General features: G+C 43.1%; 2 long non-coding RNA genes across 5 annotated transcripts in view; one reads left to right on the top strand and one right to left on the bottom strand.

Annotated features, from left to right (window-relative positions):
• The window catches only part of LOC111091592, a 39,188-nt gene extending 33,151 nt beyond the window's left edge, over positions 1 to 6,037 (top strand). For all 4 annotated transcript variants that reach the window (XR_005375899.1, XR_005375901.1, XR_005375898.1 and 1 more), the window contains 5 exons: positions 1,210 to 1,388; positions 3,070 to 3,170; positions 4,175 to 4,292; positions 5,231 to 5,326; positions 5,822 to 6,037. This is a non-coding gene — a long non-coding RNA (uncharacterized LOC111091592). The remainder of the gene's footprint in view (positions 1 to 1,209; positions 1,389 to 3,069; positions 3,171 to 4,174; positions 4,293 to 5,230; positions 5,327 to 5,821) is intronic.
• LOC111091593 overlaps positions 1 to 22,059 on the bottom strand; it is a 38,558-nt gene extending 16,499 nt beyond the window's left edge. Inside the window, exon 1 of the long non-coding RNA XR_005375904.1 lies at positions 21,942 to 22,059. This is a non-coding gene — a long non-coding RNA (uncharacterized LOC111091593). The remainder of the gene's footprint in view (positions 1 to 21,941) is intronic.
• Between the last annotated feature and the right edge of the window lie 1,302 nt (positions 22,060 to 23,361).

Genomic DNA, 23,361 nt, shown 5'->3' with positions numbered 1-23,361 from the left:
TAGCTCCTTTCTCAGAATTTCCAATTCATCTTTTAAATCCTCAGTAGTCTCCAACTATTCTGGGATTTAACTGCCAGATCTTGTATTTTACCACCCAACTTCTTGACTGCTAGCAACCTCTAATGCTTCAACCAAAAATATTCTAACTTTAATTGCCTTTTGGTTGATTGAGCGTGATACTTCTTCAAGTCACCAGCCCATTCCGATCCTTTATCAGCAACATCTGGGCAGCTTCATCCTTCACCCTTTACTTCACAAGTCTCAAGTTTTACTCCTATTTTAGTTCTCCTAAAACATAGCCCCTTGTGATCAGGGAGGGTCGGCACGTGCTTCCCTGTTTCTCAGCAATAGGTAGTATTGGTCATGTATCATTCAACAAATACCCATTTATTGTGGGCTTGTTCTTGGCTCTAAACAATACACCAATGAACAGATCTTCATTCTTATGGAGCTTATATTCTCATGCAAAGAGGACAATGTTTGAAAGAATATAACTACTAGGTCCAATTAGTAATAAGAAAAAACAGTATTGAGAATGTACACTACGAGGGGGCACGTGGGTAGCTCAGTGGTTGAGCATCTATCTACTTTGAGCTCAGGGTGTGACCCTGGGGTCCCGGGATCGAGTCCCACATCGGGCTCCCTGCATGGAGCCTGCTTCTCCCTCTGCCTGGGTCTCTGCCTCTCTCTTCTCTCTCTCTCTCTGTCTCTCGTGAATAAATAAATAAAATTTTTAAAAAAAAGGGTACACTAGGTTAAGCTATGATCACTAAATTTCTATGCCAACATTGTTCACTTAGTTTGGTTAAATAGCTGTATCGGTTGAGAAAATACCAAGATTAAACATAGACATTAAGATTAGGTTTTGCTCTCCAGAAGTTTAAATTGGGAATGAGGGCAGGCGGACTGTTGCCCATAATTGCTAATATAAATGCCACAGTAGAAATGGCCGTCCATTTACAACTGGAAAATGGGGCATCTACCATCTTGTTTGGGTTAATTCTTATCCATGGATACCCGGATTCTTCTTGGCCATAGGAGGGCATGTTAGTGTCTCAAGGGTGAAGGTAAGACTATGAACATCACCTCTAAACTATATCCTCTACTACGGGCGGGGGGGGTGCCTTGTATTGTTAACTGGCTCTGAGCTTCCCTGACCTTATGGTATCACTATGTTGTCTGACAATTTTCTTTTCTCCCTCTCAATAGTGTATATACGATGCAGCCCCTCTTGGTTCTTGGCCAGGGTCAAGCCAACTGCATTTCATAACGATCTACTTGTGGACTCTGACGAAGTGTTTCTGGGAGATCAATGTCCTGTAACCTCAGTCCATCAAGGATTTTATGAGTTTCGATACCATCCCAAGGACTGTAACATCAGGATTGAGGTAATTAGGCATCTGCCCAATTAATCAAATCTTCTTAGAGACTTTCGGCCTCACAAACTGCATGACATGGGGGTTTATTAATTTTTCCCTACGACTGAGCTAAGCTGATTTTGCCATCTGTCACGTAGACCTTGAGAAGTAAAAGAAGGTAAGAAGAAGCAATTCCCACTTGTTAGTCAGTGGCACCTCCCTCTAGAGATGCAAAACTAAACATGACCTGGAACTTCTGAGTCTAGAGAGCAGGATTTTCTTCTTCATTTTCCGCTTCCTCTTCTTCCTTCTCTTCTTCCTCCTCTTCCTCTTCTCTAGGGTTAGCAAAATTCCAGCCTGAAGGCCCTATCTGGCCCACCAGCTACTTTTATGTGGTCCATGAGCTAAGAGTGGATTTACGTTTAAATGATTTAAAAACATAATAAGAGAAGAATAACATTTTGTGATATGTAAAAAACATAAAACTCAAGATCAATGCCTATAGATTCAGTTTTACTGGAACACAACCATCTCATTTGCTCATTCATTTACACACTGTCTTTGGCTACTCACACTATGAGGGCCCAGGAGTTAATTGCTGAGATAGAGGTCATGCATGCAGCCGACAGAGCCGAAAGTTTACCACCTGGACCTTTACAGAAGTTTGCCCATCCCTGCTCAGTAGTATAAAAGCTAACCAAGATGTCTCATATTCCTCTAAATCTTTATAGTCTGAAGAAGCAGCCAGTCCTTCCTGACTATAGGCAAATGGAGGAAGAGGAGCGTGAGTGGCTGACACATCTGACCTTCAAATGACTCCCTAAACCACCTCCAGGCCTCTCAGCTCCCCCCAGAGAATCTAGTGCCCCTCCCTGGGTTGGGGGTCGTGATGGGTGGAACAAGGGCATCAGTCTCAGGAGGGGTGTGGATAGTTGGAAAGCCTCATGGGAAGCCTTAATGATTTGTCTTCACACTTAACCCATCTCATTCCACCCAACCTCTATGAGAAACCCTGAGGGGCGTTCCTTCCTTTTAATTTTTTTCTCCATTTGAAAATCAAGAAACACAGACTTAGTGTCTTTTTAAAGAAAAATTTGACATTACATTCATGTTCCTATAAAAATAGAAGGATGCGGATGAGAGTTAGTGGCAGGGCCAGGTAAGCTAATGGGGGAGGCCAGGTAAGCTAATGGGGGAGTTTCAATTATGCTATGTGAACACTGAGAATACATTTTTTTTAATGCACAAATACTCACCATGGCAACTGCCAGATGATGAGATTAAATCTTTAGATTGTCCATTCTGCATTGTTCACATTTCCTTGAAAGAAAAAGTTATTTCTCAATAATATATAAACCTATTTGAAGTATTCCTTATAATTAGATGTATCTCTTAATGACTATTCAAAGGTCATGCTCAGCAACTCAAAGCCTCTCAGAATCTAGAAAAAAATTTCTCAAGAGAAGAGATTAAAAACCCTTTCTTGATAATGAGAAGTAATAGCTTTGAGGTGATATGGTTCATAGTCAAGTGGCAGGTGCTCCCGCTTCCTGTGAGCCAAACCCTATATAGGTGTTAACTTAGAAAAAGGACCTCTTTCCCATTGAGAAGACAGATTTCAGGGCACATGTGCCTGCTTTTGAGAAATGTTGACTGAGCCACTAATTCTTAACAAAATCTTTAAGCTGATTCACTCTCTCTGTCTCCTCAGGTCCTCCCAGGGGATCATATCCTTTTTGTATCTGAAATCATCTTTATATCAAAGTTCTCGGATCTTGAAGCTTCCATCCCTGTGGCCTGCATTGTCCCCCAGTGAGTCTAGAATGCCCAAATGGTTTCACATTCTCTCAACCGCCCTTGCCTGGTTAGGGGAGGCAGGGAGTGTGGAAGCTGAGGCACCGGGTGACTAAGACAGGGTCAACTGGACCATCCTGAGACTCTATTCCACTCAGTGCCCTATTGTTCTCTGTTCTTGGTCTTCCAACTCTGCTACTTCTTACCAGTGTGATTTTGGGGACAAAATTGCCTTAAAATGAGATAATAGCACGTATGTCACAGACATGGAGTGAGGATTCAATGAGATAATACACATCAAGGGATTGGAACAGTTCTTGCTCGTAAGACGCCCATAGGACACAGTGGCTGGTGTCAGCATTGCTGCAGTCCATTCTCTTCAATGTGTATAGAGCTGCGGTAATAGACCTAAGACAAGTAGGCCTGACTTCACCATCTGCCCAGAAGCTCTTGGGCTGAGAAATCAATTTGTTGTAATTACATTTGTTGTCCATATGACAAATTCTATGATCTCTTAGCCAAGACCAACTGGGGATATTAGGGGCCCTGATTCACCTACAGGGGATGGGAGTACTGTGCACTGTACACTGTGAGTTTGTGGGCAGGGGAGAGAAGAGACGCTTACTATAATCCTAGCTTTGACTAAATGTTAAATATTTTAACTATCTCTGTGACCTGTGGGATAGGGCTCCTATTGGCTTAATTAGACTCTACTTTTTCACAGGTGGTCTAAGATCATAATGACTTATCAGATAATAGCCTATCTTGGTGGTACATTTGGGAGGACCTTCTCTTGCATAAAGCTTACAAGGTCCAGTTCCTAAACTATTAACCCATTTTCTAAAATGAGGACAGGATGACAGCATTTCATAGTGTTTCTTCCACCAGTGGAAAAGGGTACTGATGCCATAGCAGGAAAAGTAAGGGTCAAGGGCTTGGCTACACATTCTGAACTCAATCACCAGAACTCACATGGATCTTAATTCCATCCCTCTCTCTTTATCTGCTTCTCCCTTCTGTAGGCATCCAGCTCCTATAATAATAACCACAGGAAGCAATGCAAATAAACAAGGTGGCCTCAAGAGAAGCCCAAGAATGGCAAATCTATACATTGGAGAAACTGTCAATAGGAAAGAGAAGGTGAGGTCACTGAAGTACATAGATTGGTGCTGTCCACAGATATTTTGTAATGGCAACCAGATTTTTACAGGGAACTTGTATGAATGTCTGTGCTCCCAATTCAAGACAGACTAGTTAGTGCTCCCTTGCTTACTAGAGGGTCAATCTTTCTGGCACCCCCTGTCTGTCTGGCACGAACTGGCATATTAACCACATGACTCATTGTCCCTCATGAACCATCCTCCATGGGTAGGTGGAGGTGTTAGGTATAACATTCTTACCAAAATCAGTATCAATAGAATATTAAATATATTATAGCAGCAATGTCCACAATAGCCACACTGTGGAAGGAGCCTCGGTGTCCATCGGAAGATGATGGATAAAGAAGCTGTGGTCTATGTATACAGTGGGATATTCCTCAGCCATTAGAAATGACAAATACCCACCATTTGCTTCGACGTGGATGGACCTGGAGGGTATTATGCTGAGTGAAATAAGTCAATTGGAGAAGGACAAACATTATATGGTCTCATTCATTTGGGGAATATAAAAAATAGTGAAAGGGAATAAAGGGAAAAGGAGAAAAAAATAAGTGGGGAATATCAGAAAGGGAGACAGAACATAAAGACTCCTGACTCTGGGAAACGAGGTAGGGATGGTAGAAGGGGAGGTGGGCAGGGGTTGGGGGTGACTGGGTGACGAGTACTGAGGGGGGCACTTGACGGGATGAGCACTGGGTGTTCTATATGTTAGCAAATTGAACTCCAATAAAAAATAAATTTATAAAAATAAAAAATATATTTAAAAATTAATACTAAAACCATAGAATGTGGACTTCAATAAGGTAGATGATCTATGAGAATGTACATTCAGAAATATCTTAAACTCAGACTGTCTTGAAAGGAGTAAGTGCCTGTCAGGGAGTACGTTTCCTAAATTATATGGATTTTCCTTCCCAGACAGCCAAGAAGGAAAATTCTAAATATATACAATTATACGTGTTACACACTGAAATGTTACTCTCCCTGAATGGAAAGAGCTGTGCGCTGGAGACGGTGAGCACTTTTTAAAATTTAGGATATGTTATAGATGCTATTTTAAAATAAATACATATAATAAAATAAATACATATAATATATGTTATATATATTTAAAGTAAATATATATAAATATATTATAAATATATATATTATAAATATATTATATATTTTTCTATGATATATAATATATTTATATTTAAAATAAATATATATTTTATATATAATATATTATAATATAATATGTTATATATTATATATAATATATGATATGATATATATTATATATAATATATATCATCTCTGTTATATGTCACAGTTAAAAAAAGTAAAAAATACTTACATCCTTACACATATATAACTCCTATATTAATTTCTCTTACATGATTCTGAACATCACCTCTTTTCTTTCCACCCTCACATCCCTCCCTGTGACTTGGGAATGGTAGGCCTTTGGGGGCTAACAGTAGAGAACAACACTGGGGCAGATTCTGATTCCTTTTCTTTTTGCAGGACAACTATGTTAATGTGCAGTTTTGCTACTTAACAAACCACACGGCTCATCCTTCTGCACCTGAGAATTTGGGACGTGGCTATGAATCCCTATAGCTGGGACAGGGGAACTGCGTGTTAGTAGCTGGACGCTGACTGAGGAGCCTGTGTATTATCTTACATTTTTAAATGTTTTAGAAGCCTTGATTTTTAATGGAATGGCCCTTTGTTGTTTTATGATCCCTTATTTAAAAGGGTCTGCCTCTGTTTTTAACTTCATAAGAAATTATAATAAAAAGGTAATTCCTTTTAATCAGTTATATATTATTTATTTTTTTAATTTTTTGTTTAATTTTTATTTATTTATGATAGTCACAGAGAGAGAGAGAGAGGCAGAGACACAGGAGGAGGGAGAAGCAGGCTCCATGCACTGGGAGCCCAATGTGGGACTCGATCCTGGGTCTCCAGGATCGCGCCCTGGGCCAAAGGCAGGCGCCAAACTGCTGCCACCCAGGGATCCCTAATCAGTCATATATTATTTCTTAATGCACAGTGTTATGACACTTCATCATATGCAAAGCCTGTGACACGCAAGCTTATATTTTCGTTGGTTATTCGGTGCCTATCGTCAAAGGATAATTCTAGTTATAGTGAATAATATAGCCTAGAAATCCACTAATCCACTTGGGCCTGGTTAGAATAAATTGAAGAACTGCTGGAAGCAAATGAAGTTAGTGTTGTGGGTGGAAAGTTTCCTATTTCAGCTCACATGACTCCGTTCTGAAGAGAGAAAGGAGAGGAAAGGCAACTAGAAACGTTCTCATTTTACTAATGGCGCTACCGGTGGCCAAGGTGGAGAAGGCGTCACCCTAGACTACCCACACAGGTGGTATGGCGAGGCCGTTGACCGCTGCTCCAACACTGCCCACAAGGCCACGAGTAGACTAAAGTCTTTTCAGTGTTCTCCGAACAGAACTGGTCCTTAATTTAGGATCTGCCTCTTCTTAGGTAATATTTGGAACTATTTCCAATTTCACTCCATTTCACCCACTCTCCAGGATGCCTCAAATATTTTCATGATCAACTGTGTAAATACTATGGATCAGAATAGAAAAAGAAAAGAGATGTTTCAATCCATGAACATAAAAATAGAGCCAAATATCCCAGGACATGCCAATTAGTCTCCTATTGTATTAGTTCGCTAGGGTTTCCATGACAAAGTACTACAGGGGTACCAATTCTTGATTTCCGCTCTGGTCGTGGTCTCAGGGTCATGAGATTGAGCCCTACGTTGGGCGACCCACTCCACAGAGAGTCTCCTTGAGAGTCTTTCCCTCCGCCTGACCCCCTAGATTTCTCCCACATGTGTACATGCGCTCGCTCAATCTCTCTCTCAAATAAATAAATAAATAAATCTTTAAAACACAACAACAACAAAGTGCCGTGGACTGGCTGGCTTAACCAAGAGAAATTTATTTTTTCACAATTCTAGAGTCTAAAGAGCTGAGACCAAGGTGTTAATAGGGTTGATTTCTCCTGAGGTGTAGGTGGCCATCTCCGCCCTGTGTCCTCACACAAGGTCTTCTCTGCATGTGCCTGCGTCCTAATAATCTCTTCATGTAAGGACATCAGTTATAGAGCATTGGGGACCTTCCTATCTCGTCTAACCTTAATAACCTCTTTAAAACTCTGTCTCCAGGGGATCCCTGGGGGGCTCAGTGGTTTAGCGCCGCCTTCGGCCCAGGGCGTGATCCTGGAGTCCCGGGATAGAGTCCCATCGGGCTCCCTGCATGGAGCCTGCTTCTCCCTCTGCCTGTGTCTCTGCCTCTCTCTGGGTCTCTCATGAATAAATAAATAAAATCTTAAAAAAAAAATAAAAAAGTAAATAAGACTCTATCTCCAAATACAGTCCAATATATGATTTTTGGGGACAGAGTTCAGGCCACAAACTTTGCCCTTTGAGCCCCAAAATGTAAATCCTTCTCGCATGCAAACTACATTCAGCCCATCCCAACAGCCCCCCCCAAAAAAATCTTAACCGATTCCAGCATCAACTGCAAGTACAGAATCTTATCTAACCGTCTAAATCAGGTGTGGGTGAGATGGGATGTATGATTCAGCCTGAAGTAAAATTTCTCTCCGGCTGTGAACCTGTGAGACCAAACAATCTGCTTCCAAAATACAACAGTAGGGCAAGCATAGGGTGGACATTCATGCGGTTTACAAGAAATATGTATTTGGCCGCTCCGATGACCAAAATATGCTTCTCACACATATCTGGATTTCTTCCACGGTTCCCCACTCACAGCTCCCAAAACCTTTGGAATTTCCTGAGCAATGAGAGTAATAGGAGCATCTTTTGTTAAAATATCTGGTCTCTTGTCCTCGGTTCCCAAAATCCCTTCAGAGACATAACGGTGGGATGGATATCTTGTTATAAAAAGCCCTTTCTGTCACACCTGGGTTCCTGTTAATGAGGTGACATCCTGAGGACTTTGGGGCTGGTTGCCAGGGAAACCAATGGTGACTGGAGGATTGGAACTTTCCAGTCTCACCCCCTGATTTTAGGGAAAGGGAGGGGGTCTGGAGGTTGAATGGATCACCGATGGCCCCTGAGTTAATCAAGCAGGCCTGGGTAAGGAAGCCTCCATAAAAAAAAAAAAAAAAAAAAAAAAAAACCTAAAAGGAGAGGGCTGGGAGAGCTGCTGGGCCGGGAACACGCGGAGCCCTGGCTCCTCTGCTCAGAGCCGCGTCATTCAGGACTCAGCCCCGGATACCTCTTCCTCCGGCTGGTGCCCTGCATCTTTCCATATTTAGGTAAAACACCACTAACCATGTGAGTTTTGTAAGCCATCCCAGCAAACTAAGCCAATGCAAACTGGGGCCTCCGATTTGTAGGCAGTTAGTCAGAAGCACAGGTGACCGAGGCTTGCAGTTGGCACAGCAGATTTTATGTATCTGGAGGATTTAATTCTCCGAAACATTTTTTTTTTTAATGCTTTGCAACGTAAACATCAAATAATCAGCATCAGGAACCAATACTTCCTTGACTTCTGAGTCCAGAGCGTTGTTTCTTGGCCTAATTTCTCCATTCGTGACGCCTCCTCTCGAGCTTCGCCCTCAATACGCTCACAAGGAGGGAAGACGGCAATCGGGGGTTGGCCAAGTGCAGCCCTTCGGTAAAATCGTGCCCGGCGCCCGCCCTGCCCACTGATGTCCCCGGCTGTCGCCACAGAACGGTGCTCGAGCTGCCGAGGAAGCCACAAAGCACAGCATATGGACGAGCTGGCTCTTCCCTGGGAGGGTCTGCGAGGCACCGGCACCCCAGTACCTCGATGCATGGCTTTACTTGACACATTCTGGCTCTTATCAGCCGCAGCACCACCCAGTCCCACGGGGGATGGGGCAGAGAGGCTCAGGGCTCCGTAAAGCCAAAGGGCATCGGGCACTCGGTGTAACCTCCACACGTGGGCCTAGAAAGCGCCCGTGGGCGCGGAGCCTCTGGAGTGGGGTGCATCACGTCGCTGCGCTTGCAGGACTGGCAGCGTTCCCGCATGAGGGCCGCCGGCCTCGGGGAGACCTCTGGAGGGGTGAGGCTCCGGACCTGCTGTGGCACAGGATGGGCGAGTGGATTCTGGAGACTCCTGTGGACTCAGCATCGCCGTGGCTGGGGCCCCCGGAGCACAGCCCCCAGGCTCCCGGGGCCACACCGTGTGCTACGAGTCCAGGTCTCGGGAAGCGCGTGGCGCGTGGTGAGTTCTTAATACACGTCGGCTACCACGTAACTGAGACTATCTCTGTGGGTTTCGCGCCGTGGCATTTGGCGACTGTGCCCCTCTGCAGCCTGAGCTCGGCCGGCCGGGCGGGCCCCGCTTGCCCCGATGGTCACCCTCGGGAGCCCTGAGTGTGGGCCCAGCTCGGCCACCGCCTCGGTCCTGGGGCCTCAGACCTCAGAAGGGCTCTGCCTCCCCCTCGGTCCCTCCCCTGCCCCGCGTGGCCGCTCCCTCTCCTCTCTCATGTGAGCAAAACTCCTTTTAGAACAAGTGAATGAAACACTGGCGTTGCCATTATTATTCTAAAGGTGTCGCAGTCCGTGTACCTCCCTGCCGGCCCCCAGGGCCGTCTGACGTGTCGGTGCGACGTGAGCGGCCTGTGCCCACATGTGCTCACCAACGGGTCGGTGCTGGACAGTCCAGGCGCTTCCCTCGCCTTTGCCCCTCGCCGTTCTGTGTGAGCCAACCCCGCGTCCAAGTGGCACCTCTCCCCCCGCCTCGTGTCCCCGACGGTTCCCCGCAGCCTCCCCGGGTGCCAGCGGCTCTGAGTCACCTGAGCAGACGTAGCGCCAGCAGCTGGCAGCCTGGGCCTGGCGCTGCCCGCACACCCCTCATGCGGTGCGGTTCTGAGTGTCGCGAGCCCGCACCTGCTGAGCCAACATCACCGGGTCGCCAGGCCGGGCCCCTCTCTGCAGGCCCCGGAGAGGAGCTGGCTCCAAGCTCGCTGGACGTGTTGGTTGAAATCAGTCCCTCGGGGCTGGAGGCCTGGAGGCCCGGGCCCTGCACCCTGAGGCCCTGAGCGTCAGGCCGGGCCCCCCAGTGGCCGCCCCCAGGACAGCCAGCCCGGCCGGTGCCCCTCACACCCCAGAGCCAGCAGGACACCTGCCACCGGCCTCAGAGGGCTCGGCCTATGGAGGCTCGTGCGCCAGATGGGCCCAGCCGACCTCCCTGCTGATGGGCTCGGCCCACCAAGGCTCCCCGTGCCGCCCGAGGTAGGCCAAGGCAGGCGGGCTGGCGCAGTCACAGCTGCCGCTCTTCCACGGGAGGCAGGGACAACCCCACCGGGCCCTCCCACCGCGGCCACCTGTGCCCCGGCCCCTCTCCTTGGCCACCTCTCCTCCATGTGAGTTGGGCTCCCTCCCTCCCTCTACTCAAATTTCCACCCTGAGCCCCTGAGAGCGGCCTCTCCTCGGAACAACCCCTCACCCATTTGCAGTCCCATTAGCTCTTGATTTCTTGCCGTTCCGACCATTACGTGTCATGCCTGCGCGACTACTTGTTCACGGTCGTCGCCCCACGGCGAACTCTAAGCCCCGCGAAGGGGGCAGCACTGCTGGCTTGCTCGCCACCTGCCCACGCACCTGGACCATCGCCTGGCACACCGGAAATGGCCAAAACCTATTTGATGAAAGAAATGATCCATGAACCATTCTTTATCAACCAAAAGGTCCACAGCTCATTTAACCTTAATTTCCCCGGGCCCCAAAAATGGATACTTCCAAGACACTCTACTGGGGCCCGGTCTGCAATCTTCGAATGAGGTTTATGAATTTCAATGCGAGGTTCTACTAATGGGTCCCCTCCTCCAACCCATGGGCGCCAGAGGCGGGGAGCGGAGCCTCCAACCCCAGCCCCAGTCTGGGTGAATCGAGTCCAGGCACCTGGCAAGATAGGTCTGTGTCTTTCTGAAACACCGAAGTGCTCATCCAAGGCAGCCAGCAGGTAGGGCAGGTGGAAACAGCCCGACATCCTAACTACCCTCTTCCCACCTCCACCTCCAGCTTGCGAGTCTCCGAGGCCACAGACCGCAGACGCTCCGGCCGGGTCCCCGCGGGCCCGAGGACGTGCACATGCATCGAGTCCCCGGGTGAAGCTGAGGACACTGGCCCGGGACGCGCTCTGACATCCTCCACTGCAGGGAGTGTTTGGGGAATGACGGGAAAGCAGGTAAAACCAGTCTTCCAGACTCCACACCCTCTCAGGGGTTGCCTTCTCGGGGGCACAGGACAGTTCTGTCTTCTAGAACCATGTCCTCGGCCACCACATGTTTTCTTTGCCACCGAGGTTGGGGGTTAGAAAGACACCGGAAGTCACAAGTCATAAGTAATAAGTCATAAATCAAAAATAATGATTTAGGGGCAGCCCAGGTGGCTCAGCTGTTTAGTACCACCTTCAGCCCAGGGCATGACCCTGGGGTCCCTGGATCGAGTCCCACGTCGGGCTCCCTGCATGGAGTCTGCTTCTCCCTCTGCCTATGTCTCTCTCTCTCTCTCTCTCTCTCTCTCTGTGTGTCTCTATGAATAAATAAATAAAATCTTAAAAAATAATAATAATAATGATTTATGGGTGACTGGCCCTGGTCAGTGAGGGGGGGTCTCGGTGATCCTCCAGCCTCTCCTAGAGAAGAGCCTCCACAACTCACTGCACCTGAACCAAGAGCTGAATTACAGCTTCATAGGGGTTTTCTTAGGCTCTCAGAAGACCCAGTTCTAGAAAACCCACAGATAGGTGGTTTTGCTTACAGGTCCCACCGAGCTGCAATTTGGAGCACAGAACACCAAGTTCTAGGAGATCAAGGTGATGGGATATTCACGAAGGCTGATCCAACATGTGGCTAACTCCCAACACGTAGCGTGGCTTCAACGGTTCCAACACAGGAGGCGCCCGCCGCCACGTCTCTGCATCCTGGGTGGCCGTTGGCTCAGAATTTGAGCAAATGAGGACGTCCCCCGTTAGGGTGGCTGCTCCTCCTTGTTCCAACCCCGCGACTATTGCTGTGTCCCACACATGTACAACAGAGGGACTGACGAAGCACAGAAATCTCCGTTCTCTTCTCCCTCCCTGATGACCAGAGGTCAACTGAGAGGCAAACTTGGGGTTTACCCTCCTTCTACAAGTTTTATCATTTTGCTCCATATCCCTGGATCCATGAGCATCAGATGTCTGTAAATGTTGTAAATTGTTGCTTTCTACATCTTTGTTCATTATTGGTCTTGATTTTTGTGTGTGTGATGATGCCACAAATTATTCACCCATTCCTTGCTGAAGGACATTTAGGCACAACGCTTGTTGGTTTTCATCATGTTGTTGTCTACACCCTTGCACAGACTCCTCCCGCCCGTGTGAGTCCTCCTCGGGTTATGTGGGCATGCGACCCTGTGCGCGATTTTCTAGATACGCTGTTAAAAATCTCTACATTTTTTTCATCAGCATCCTAATTATGCTTTTATAACAAACAGCAGTAGTTTTTAATGTACTGCGATTTATTAGGCTTTCCTTCCGCGGTCTCTGGTTTTCTATTATGCTTCTCCAATACAAGATTTTAAAAGTATTCGCCGATATTTTCTTCTAATGTATTGATGAATTACTTCTTTGTACTAATCTTTGATCCATAAGGAGACTTTAAAAAAAAAAAAAAACATGACCAAGGATGCCTGTGTGGTTCAGTCAATTAAGGCAAATGTGCGACTCTTGATGTTGGCTCAGGTCATGATCCCAGGGTCATGAGATTGAGCCCCGTGTCCAGCTCTGTGCCAGAGTCTCTTTCCCTCCGGCCCGCCCCCTGCTCTCTCTAAAATAGTAAACGCAAACTTTAATCCTTGAATGCCAATGCAATAATATTATCACTTCTTAAATAATCCCCCTACATCCTGATTTTAATTAATAATTACATATCATTTAATTACATACTTGATCTACTGCTGACCTCTCTCTTTTTGCTCCCTTGATGTATCCTACACTGCTATCAAAGGGTAGACATCCTCTAGTTTTATAATACAATTTCATATATTTTAATAGAAAAAAAGCCTCCCTACCTCTTGTTTTTTTGTTTGTTTTTTTTTGTTTTTTTTCCTTCAAAAAACTTCCTGGAACTTCTACCATGTTTGGTTTTAGGATCAAATTTATAATCACTTTATTAGGTTCCTCCCCACCCCAAAAAAAAAATCCTATGGGTATTTTGATTAGAGTTTCATAAAATTTTCAGATTTGTTAAAGGACTATGGGCATGTTTACAGTTTCTTATCCAGGAACAATACATTTTCTCTCTTCAGCCAAGCTTTATGTTCTATTCCACATTTTTTTTAAGATTTCCACATCAAAAGTGCTGCTTATTTCTCATACTTGTTTGCTAATGTATATTTGCTTGCTTTTGTGACCAGAACGTTACTTCTGCTAGGTTTGTGACTCCTGATAAACATGATATGTATTTATTATGTCTATTTTATGATTATTTTGTGTATAGATAGTAAATATCATGCATATTCTATATAACATATATCAAATGAATGTTTAAGTTCCCCTAAAATTCAGGAGTTAAAACCTAGTCCCCAATATTTGGAGGTGGGGCCTTAGGGAGGTGAATGGATAAGTGAGGTAGAGTCCTTGTCAGTGGGATTACTGCCTTTATAAAAGGGATCTGGAGAACTCGCTTCCCCCTCTGGCACGTGAGGACGCCTTGAAAACACATCGGGGCCATCTACGAACCAGGAACAGACGTTCACCAAACACCAACTCGGCCTGTTCCTTGATCTTGGGCTGGCCAGCTTCAGAACTGTAAGAAATCAGTTTCTGTTATTTATTAACCACTTGCTCCACGGTGCTTTGTCAGAGCAGCCCGATTGGACCCAAGGTGAATGTACACTGAACATATTAATTTTAGCGAGTTTTATTACTTTTAATAGGGCAATTTACTGATTTCTCTTACTATTTTATATTTGTCTCTTACTTATTCAAAGCCAATTCCTTTGAGGGTTCACATATAAGCCTATCAACCTAAAAAAATTATTTTGCTCAATATTTTTAAACCTAAGAGAGAGACATCATCTCAAATATAAGTTGATGGCTTCCTGTGACTAAAGTCTGTCAGCCAGTGCTTGGAGGGATTAGATACTTAAATCAGAGGACTCTGAAGTATGTCTTACTACATTTTCCCCTAAATACAGCAATGCTCTCTATGAGCAAGCTGCAAGCCAGAATGGCATGGGGGCTTCCAACTCCTGGAGGATTCCAAAGTTGGGCCTTGTCTGGAGTATGTAGAGCTAATTACACGTATGCTTTGGGCCGTGGATCAGGGAAACTAAGCTACCTGAATTCCATTTCCACACATGACCAGTCTCTTAAAACAATAAAGCATCAGAAATGGGAAGGTATGATATGAATGTTGGCAAAAGAGATGTCATGTGTTACGTGTTCTTGTAAGAAAGAAAATCTTTCGGGAAACAGAACCTCCAAGATGCCCAATGAAGCCAACACTCCCAGAAAGGAGCTGAGAGTGGAGAAAAGTGGTCCAGGTCAAGGATCAAATGTTGGTAACCCACTGAGATCAGCTTGGTCTGGAAACTACTTTAAGTATCAATTAATAGGGGACAATAAAAGGCAGGAAACTTCGTGTTAAACTTGAGAACCTCTGCATTCTCTTGAAAATCAAAATTTCTACAATATTTGGGCTTGGGTCAAGTGTGGAATACATCCTCCAAAACTCTGAGCCACTCCAGAGTAACTCTGTTAGACTCTCCAGGATGACTCAGTTTCCATCATTCCCTCTTTACTTACTTATGTTACCTACCTAGACCCTACTTGTTTATAAAAGTTGTGTTCTTTTATAACACTATCTTACAAAAACTAAAAAATATGTAAGAACATATATAAATGTAAGAACATATATAAGATTTAGATAACTTCCCAACAGAATAGACCATTTGGGACACACACACACACACACACACAAAAAAAAAAACCACATGAAAATACTTCTCTCTTTCTCTCTCTCTCTCTCTTTAGTTCTTTGGATCCTTTCAAGAAAAGGAACATTCCTAGCTTTGGTTCCACCTCTAGTTCCCATTCTGGAAATAACAGAATTTTTTTTTGTGGGGTGGTGGTGCATGGTAGAGGGACATGAACACAGTTGACTCTTGAACAACACAGGTTTGACCACACAGATGTGGATTTTTTTTCAATAAATACAGCACTGTACATGTATTTTATCTTCCTTTTCTTAATAACATTCTTTTCTCTAGCTTACTTGACTATAAGAACACAGTATATGACACACCATACAAAATAAGCTGTTAGAGGTTAAGTTTGGGGGAGTTAAAAGTCACACATGGATTGTCAACTCCGCAGTGGTTCAGTGCCCCAACAACACCACATTGTTCAAGGGTCAACTGTAAACTGCTAATATTTAAAGGATGATGAAATTGGCCAGAAATATTTTCCATGAAAGTAACAAGGATTCATTCCAAACAAATGCTAGGAAAGAAAGGAGGGAAAGAAGAGGACAAATAAGGAAACCAACAACTTTGGTGCTATCAACGAAACCCCTGCCCACCCCCATTACTAGAACAGACCATAGTAGCTCTGTTGACACTGGAAGCTCAAACGTGTTGTTTACCTTGTTACCCCACTCCATACCCACCTTTCTCTGCCCTGAATTGTTGGAGCTGCAAGTTCACAAATGAGACTTTTTTTTTTCCAGTCTCCCTTTCTGGTTCTGACAGCAGGAGACACTGCCAGTTAGTAATTTTCTGGTGACACACACCCAGCCTCCGCCTATTCACTAAGGTTTGTTAGTAGCTCATGGAGGGCAAGGTGACACAGACAGGACTAAAACCCTAAGGAGCTTTCTTAAAAAGCTGTCCAGAAGATCCCATTAGCATGTTGCAGAGTTCTGCATTACTAACAGGAGACGGGTGGTTGACACAAAGGAGGACGGTCCTGAAGGACCTCTAAGGTTGGGCTCCTAGAACACGAGAACGAAGATTAACCTCCTCCTATTGATCTTGGAGGAAGGTATGGAAATGCCCTTCTACAGCCATTCCCACAGCTACAGGCCTGCAGTGCAGTCAAACTTTGTACTCTACATCCACATTGACTCAATGGTGTCCATTTCCACCACGGCTACTAAGTCTGTCTGAAAGGAGTCAGGCTGCCAGCAGCATACGATTGCTCTGTTTCTCCTGAATGGAAAATTCAGAAAACAGCTGAGCCATAGAACCTTACTGGCTGCTCTGCCAATACCACTAACATCCATGGAGGTGAGAGGGTAGAAGACTGTCCAGTTCTGGCTTCCCTTCTCGCTGGCAATGTGAACGTGGCAGTTTGACCATTTAGGCTTTTGTTCTCTTGTTTGGAATATGAACTTAGTAAAGGACGCTTTGTAAAACTGTAGACGTGCAGAAGTCAGTATTATTTAGCTTCTATATCCGAACTATAATTTATAAGAAAAAAGAATATTTCAAAACATAAGATCAAAGAAAATAACATTCATATGTTCACCAATCGGCTTTAACAGATTTTAACATTTTATGTGTTTGTTTCAGGTCTATTTTAGAAATAAAATATTATAGTGGAGACCTCTCCATGTGTACCTACTTAATCTAATTCCTCCTTCTCCTGAGATAATAACTATCATTCTTATGCATGGCTTTATATTTTTACTAAATGCATAAATATAGATAGCATTTGTTTTGCAAAAATGGCGCACTTGTCTTTTTTATTTTTTATATTTATTTATTTATTTGTTTGTTTATTTATTTATTTAAAGATTTTATTTATTTATTCACGAGAGACACAGAGAGAGAGAGATAGAGGCAGAGACACAGGCAGAGGGAGAAGCAGGCCCCATGCAGGGAGCCTGATGCGGGACTTGATCTCGGGTCTCCAGGATCACACCCCAGGCTGAAGGCGGCGCTAAACCGCTGAGCCACCAGGGCTGCCCTTATTTTATTTTATTTTATTTTATTTTATTTTATTTTATTTTATTTTATTTTACTTTATTTTATTTTATTTTTTTACTTGTCTCTTTTTTAAATTTCACAACTGGGATGCCTGGGTGACTCAGTGGTTGAGCATCTGCCTTCAGCTCGGGGAGTCCAAGGATTGAGTCCCACATCGGGCTCTTTGCATGGATCCTGCTTCTCCCTCTGCCTATGTCTCTGTCTCCCTCTCTCTCTGTTATGAATAAATAAATAAAATCTTTTAAAAAATTTTCACAAATGATATCCTACTTGATATATCATTCTGTAACTCATGTCTAATATTATTTAATTGACAGGCCTAAGGCTTATTCATTGCACCTGCTACATAAGAGTTAATATTTGAACATATGTTGTTTTAAAAATCTTCTATAAATTAACTCATTCAATCATACAACAGTTCTAGGAGGTAGATATTATTTTATTCCCATTTTATAGGTGATCAAGTAATACATGGAGAAGCTAAATAATCTGCCCCGAGGCTTACAGCTAGCAAGTGGTATATAATGTGGATGGAATAAGTTCTGAGAGTTCATAGCTCAAGATGGGTCTAAAAGAAGTAGATTAGGGCAATTGCTAATCATGAGGAGGTTCCTGGGATGAAGATATGCTTAATTGGCAGGTGTGAACCACTTGCTCACCTTCCTGAAAATTCTTTATCAACTCTTTTTCTCTTGTCTCCTCTCCACTCACTATAAGAAGTTAAACTTTAAAAATTCTAACACATTACCGAGTATAAGCTAGCAATCCCTCTATAAGTGGCTTATTCAGGAGCTACTAACAGCAGGAGGGTGAAAATGACCCTTCCGTGACCAGCCTCCTTGCTCAGGCCCTATTTTGAGGTTATCATTCTAACATCAAGATGTGTAGCCACAAAGACAGAGAATGTTTTATTTATAAAATCACCTTCACATAAAAAATTATATCTAGACATCTTATCATAAGAGAATATGCAAGAGCTACATGGCCACTCCGTTTAAAAGAAACACTTTTAAGAGCACCTGGGTAGCTCAGTCAGTTGAGTGTCTGACTCGATTTCTACTCAGGTCATGATCTTGGGATCATGGGATCTAGCCCTGCATTGGGCTCTGCGCTCAGCACAGAGTCTGCTTCAGATTCTCTCTTTCTCCTGCTGCTCCTCCTCACTCAAGTCCTCTCTCTCTCTCAAATGAATAAATAAAATCTTAAAAAAGAATCTACTCAAAATAAATTAAGCATCACGACTTAAATGTAAGACCTGAACAATAAAGCCATTAGTAGAAAACAGGGAAAAACTCCTTGACATCGGTCTGGGCAATGATCTTTCAGATAGGAAGGACCCCAAAAGCACAAAACAACAAAAGCAAAAATAGGCAAATGGGACTACACCAAACTAAAAAGTTTCTGTTCAGCAAAGGAAACCATCAACAACAGAGGGCAGAGAAAATTTATGGACTGGGAGAAAATATTTTCAAACCATACATCTGAATAAGGTTAATACCCAAACTTTATAAGGAACTCAAATAATTCAATTAGCAAGAAAACAAATAACTTGATTAAAAACAGGCAGAGGACGTGAATAGACATTTATCAGAAGACAAACAGATGGCCAACAGGCATATGAAAAGGCCTCAACACTTTTTAGCAGGGAAAGGCCTATCAAAACCACAATGAGATATCACCTCCAGCCGTTAGGTTGGCCACTATCAGAAGAAAAACAAAAGATAACAAGCGTTGGCAAGGAGAAAAGGAAACGCTCGTGCTGGATTGGTAGGAATGTTAATTGGTGCAGCCACTGTGGAATGTATGTATGGAGGTTCCTCAAAAGAATTTTTAAAATATTTTATTTAAATTCAATTTGCCAACATATAGTCTAATACTCAGTGTTCATCCCATCAAGTACCCTCAAAAAATTAAAAACAAAACTACCATATGACCCAGCAACCCTGCTTCTGAGCATTTATCCAAAGAAAATGAAAACAGTATCTTGAAGAGATAGCCCCACTCCTGTTTATCGCAGAATTATTCACAATAGCCAAGAGTTAGAACCAACCAGGGTACCCATCAAGGGACGAATGGATAAGGAAGATGTGATACACACACACACACACACACGTATGTTATTCAATTATTAAAAAGAAGGAAATCTTGCATTCACTATATGGATGGACTTTGAGGACTTAGCATAATACTAAGTGAAACGGGGCAGACAGAGAAACACAAATCCTGTACAATCTCACGTGCACATGGATCCTAAAACAACAGTGAACTCATTAATATGGAGAACAGATTGGTGGTTGTCAGAAGCAGGAGTGAGGAGAATGAAATGGATGAAAGTGGTCAAAAGCCACAAAATTCCAGTTATAAAATAAATAAGCCGTGCGGATGTAGTGCACAGCATGGCGACCACAGTTAATGACACCGTATCGTGTGTTGGAAAGTTGCTAAGCATCGATCTTAAAAGTTCTAATCACAAGACAAAAAATCGTAATTCTTTTATGGTGATGGATATTAACTAGACTTCTGGTGAGCATTTCACAACATAGACCAATTTGAAATCATTAGGTTGTATGCTGGAAACTAATAGAATATTGTATGTCGATTATAGCTCAATAAAGAAATTAACAAAAAAATTCTGTCAAATTGTGAACTCAAAAGCCTACAACTATAAAACTCTTAGAAGAAAGCATAGTCACAAAACTTCTTGATCTTGGATTAGGTGATGGTTTCTTAGATAAGACACCAAAAGCACACACAACAAAAATAGGGAGAGAAAAAAAGATGGATTGCACTTTAAAATCTTAAAATTCTGTGCTTCAGAAAACACTGTCAGTAAAGTGAAAGACAACCCATATAATGGGAAAAAATATTTATCTGATAAGGGACTTGTATCCAAATAGGTCTAGAACTCTTATAAGTCAACAATAAGATGAATAATCCAATCAAAAATAGGTAACGATCTGAATGGTCATTTTCCAAAGAGATATGCAAATGGCCAATAGGTATACATGAAAAGATGCTCAATATCATAGTCATTAGGGAAATGCAAATTGAAACTCAATTATTTCATGTCCGTTATGATTCTTAATATCAAAAAGAAAGAAAATCACAGGTATTGGCAAGTTGTGGAGAAATTGGACTCCTACATTGTATATGAAATGAGACAGTCACTTTGGGAAACAGTCTGGCAATTCTTCAAAAACTTCAAATATGCAGTTACTATAGGACTTGGCAGTTTTACTTCTATGTATTTACCCAAGACAATTAGAAACACAGACTCTTGCACAGTTGTTCATAGTAGCACCGTTCATGAAAGTAAAAGCCAAAAATTGGAAATAACCCAAGTGTGGTTACAATACAATAAATTACATACAACAAAATATTATTCAGCCATAAAAAGGCACTAAATGTTGATACATTCTACAACATGGATAAGCTTTTCAAATATGCAAAGCGAAGGAAATCAGTCCACATATTACATGATTCCATTTTTATGCAATGTCCTGAATATGGAAATATATAGAAGAAGAAATTAGATTAATGGCTGCCACAGGGTGAGAAGAAGGGAAGACTATGAAGTGTGCCTTTTGGGGGGTGAGTAAAATACCCTGGAATTACATAATGGAGATGGCTGCACTTTTTTTTTTTTTTTAAAGGGATCTTAACCCCAACCTAGGACTCAAATCCACAATCCTGAGATCAAGCATTGCATGCTCTATGGACTGAGCCAGCCAGGTGCCCCACAGCTTTCTGAATATACTATAACCACTATATTGTACACATAAAAATTTTTAAATAAATTAGTCTTTCCTATTCCATGACCACTAGTTAAACTAAATGCTACAGGCTTGCTTTTAGTTTTCAATACTAACTAAAGAAATCATAGGCTCTGCCCTATAAATGGAAAATCTTCATAATAAATAAAAATAAACCTGTGAAAGAAATGGAGCCACCGAGAGAGATCCTTTGTATCATAAAACTCATTCAAAAAAATCCGAGTGGAGATGATATCAAACCAAAATACTCCTAAGAATATCAACACTGGGTTTTGTATATTATGGAAACTAGAGACTTTCTTATTTATTAACCCAGTTGTTCCATAAATACCCTTTTGGAAGGATAACTTCAAAGGGGTGTGAGGCCCTGAAAACTTTAAAAGTGGTTTTCGTGCCCTGGGAAAATGACTTTCAAAAGAAAATAGCTCTGATTGATTGTTTCACTTGTTGGTTTATTGTCCCTCTGTCTGCATCTCCTGTTTAGTGGTATCAGCTTTGTAAAGTCAGGCTATTAATCCTTTAGGCTTTGTAATTTTCACCCCCTCTCTCCTTATACCCATAATAAAGTCATGCTTTGAAATTCAGGAAATGAAGATAAAGGTCGAAGAAATTACAAATATGCAAACCACCACACAGAAGTTGCATTAGTGAGATTCCTGGATGTGAAGTAGTATATTGAAGGAAATTAGAATTTTTTATATACAACCCAAGCACACCTACAAGCGGATAGCTGACTTACTCTGCATTTACTTTACCCATGCCTCCGTTTCTTTCGAGCTCCTCTTGTAAAACCACTGCCTGTTAAATGCAGAGTCCACGTTTTTTTGTTTGTTTGTTTTTTTTTTTTTTTTTTTTTTACCTTCCACCAAAGGTCAGTGTTGAGTAGTCCCAAAGTTGCTCTCAGAACACCCGGGTTGGTTCTCTGGCTTTCCGGTTTCCTGGTCCTACCTCCACAGCCCCCTGGCCTTGGCTTCACTCTAGTTACCTAACCACACATAAAAAAAAAGAAAGATACAAGAGGTTTTGCCACCAAGTTCTACAGAACATCCACAGATCAAAAAACTCCAATTTTACCCAAACTTCTCCAAAACATGACTAGGAGTATATTAGAAAGGGTGATTATAGATCAAACTCATTCAGGGACATCGATGTAAAACTCATAAACAAGGCCAGGCAAATCTCCCTCTGACCACCCGTGCTCTGCTCCTCCCCTCCTCTGAACTCCCCTGGTGCTCTCCATCTCCGCCCCACTGTATCGTCCCCGTCTCTCATCGCCTCCTTCTCCAGAGGAAGAGTGTGAATCCCAACTGGTCAATATCTAACTCTCCTCTGTTGGACGGCTGCATAACCTCGGGTCAACCGTTAGCCCTTTCAGCCTCAGTTAATCTGAAAACTGGGGACCGTGTCTTCTTTACAATGTTTCTAGATTTTAGGAGATATAAGGACAAAAGTAGACTTATGAGTACTTGAAGAGCCCCAATAATAAATATATCAACACATTCCCCCCAAAAAGGCCATGCCTTCTTCAAGGCAATTGATGGGTCTCATTGGTCTTTCTGTTCTAAAAGTACCAAACTCAAGGGTTATAAAAATGAAGAGGTTCTCCATCTTTGACCTTGACTGCACCTATCTTGTACTGGGTCACTGCAAGTTAGGATCTGGGGGTTAGTTAATGATTTCAAATGGTCAAGTTCTTAGTCCTTTCTGAATCCCTCAATCAGTGGCAAGGTAATAAAACTCATAACCCTTCTCAGTTACGTTGCTTATAGAACAGCCAATTCCCAGAGATACTTCAGCAGAATGTGAAAAGTGATCTTGACCAAGCAGATCTGGTTCCACCACAGCTTAGTAGTTAAAGGAAGCATATCCTACCAACACTGATCAAAAACCCAACAAGGAAAGATTCAGATAGAAATTTTTGTCCTACGGGACACTCAGAAATTTGAACATAATGTCTTATAAATAAATAAACACACACCCACATGCACACACACCAGAATGTCCTTGAAAGATGCGATGAGATCATTCATATGAAGTCCTAGAGTTGTGAGTGAAAAATTAACATCAGGCCAGGTTCCTGTAGGCCCACCTAGGGATACAGCATTCCCTTACAACTGCCGAGTAAAGCTAAATGTGGGGCGTGGTCTCTGCTTTGCTCCATGTGTGGGATGCCCCCCGGGTTGGGGAGCCTCGATCTGGTGCATGCCCTTGGGTCTGCATGACCAGGCCAATGGAAATAATCAGCAGAACACAGAAGCTGCAGCTTCTCAGCAGCCTCT

The sequence above is a fragment of the Canis lupus genome, chromosome 21 (genome assembly GCF_011100685.1).
Source record: "Canis lupus familiaris isolate Mischka breed German Shepherd chromosome 21, alternate assembly UU_Cfam_GSD_1.0, whole genome shotgun sequence".
Lineage (NCBI taxonomy): Eukaryota > Metazoa > Chordata > Mammalia > Carnivora > Canidae > Canis > Canis lupus.
Note: the sequence above shows the minus strand (reverse complement) of the source record. Positions and strands in the feature narration are given on the sequence as shown.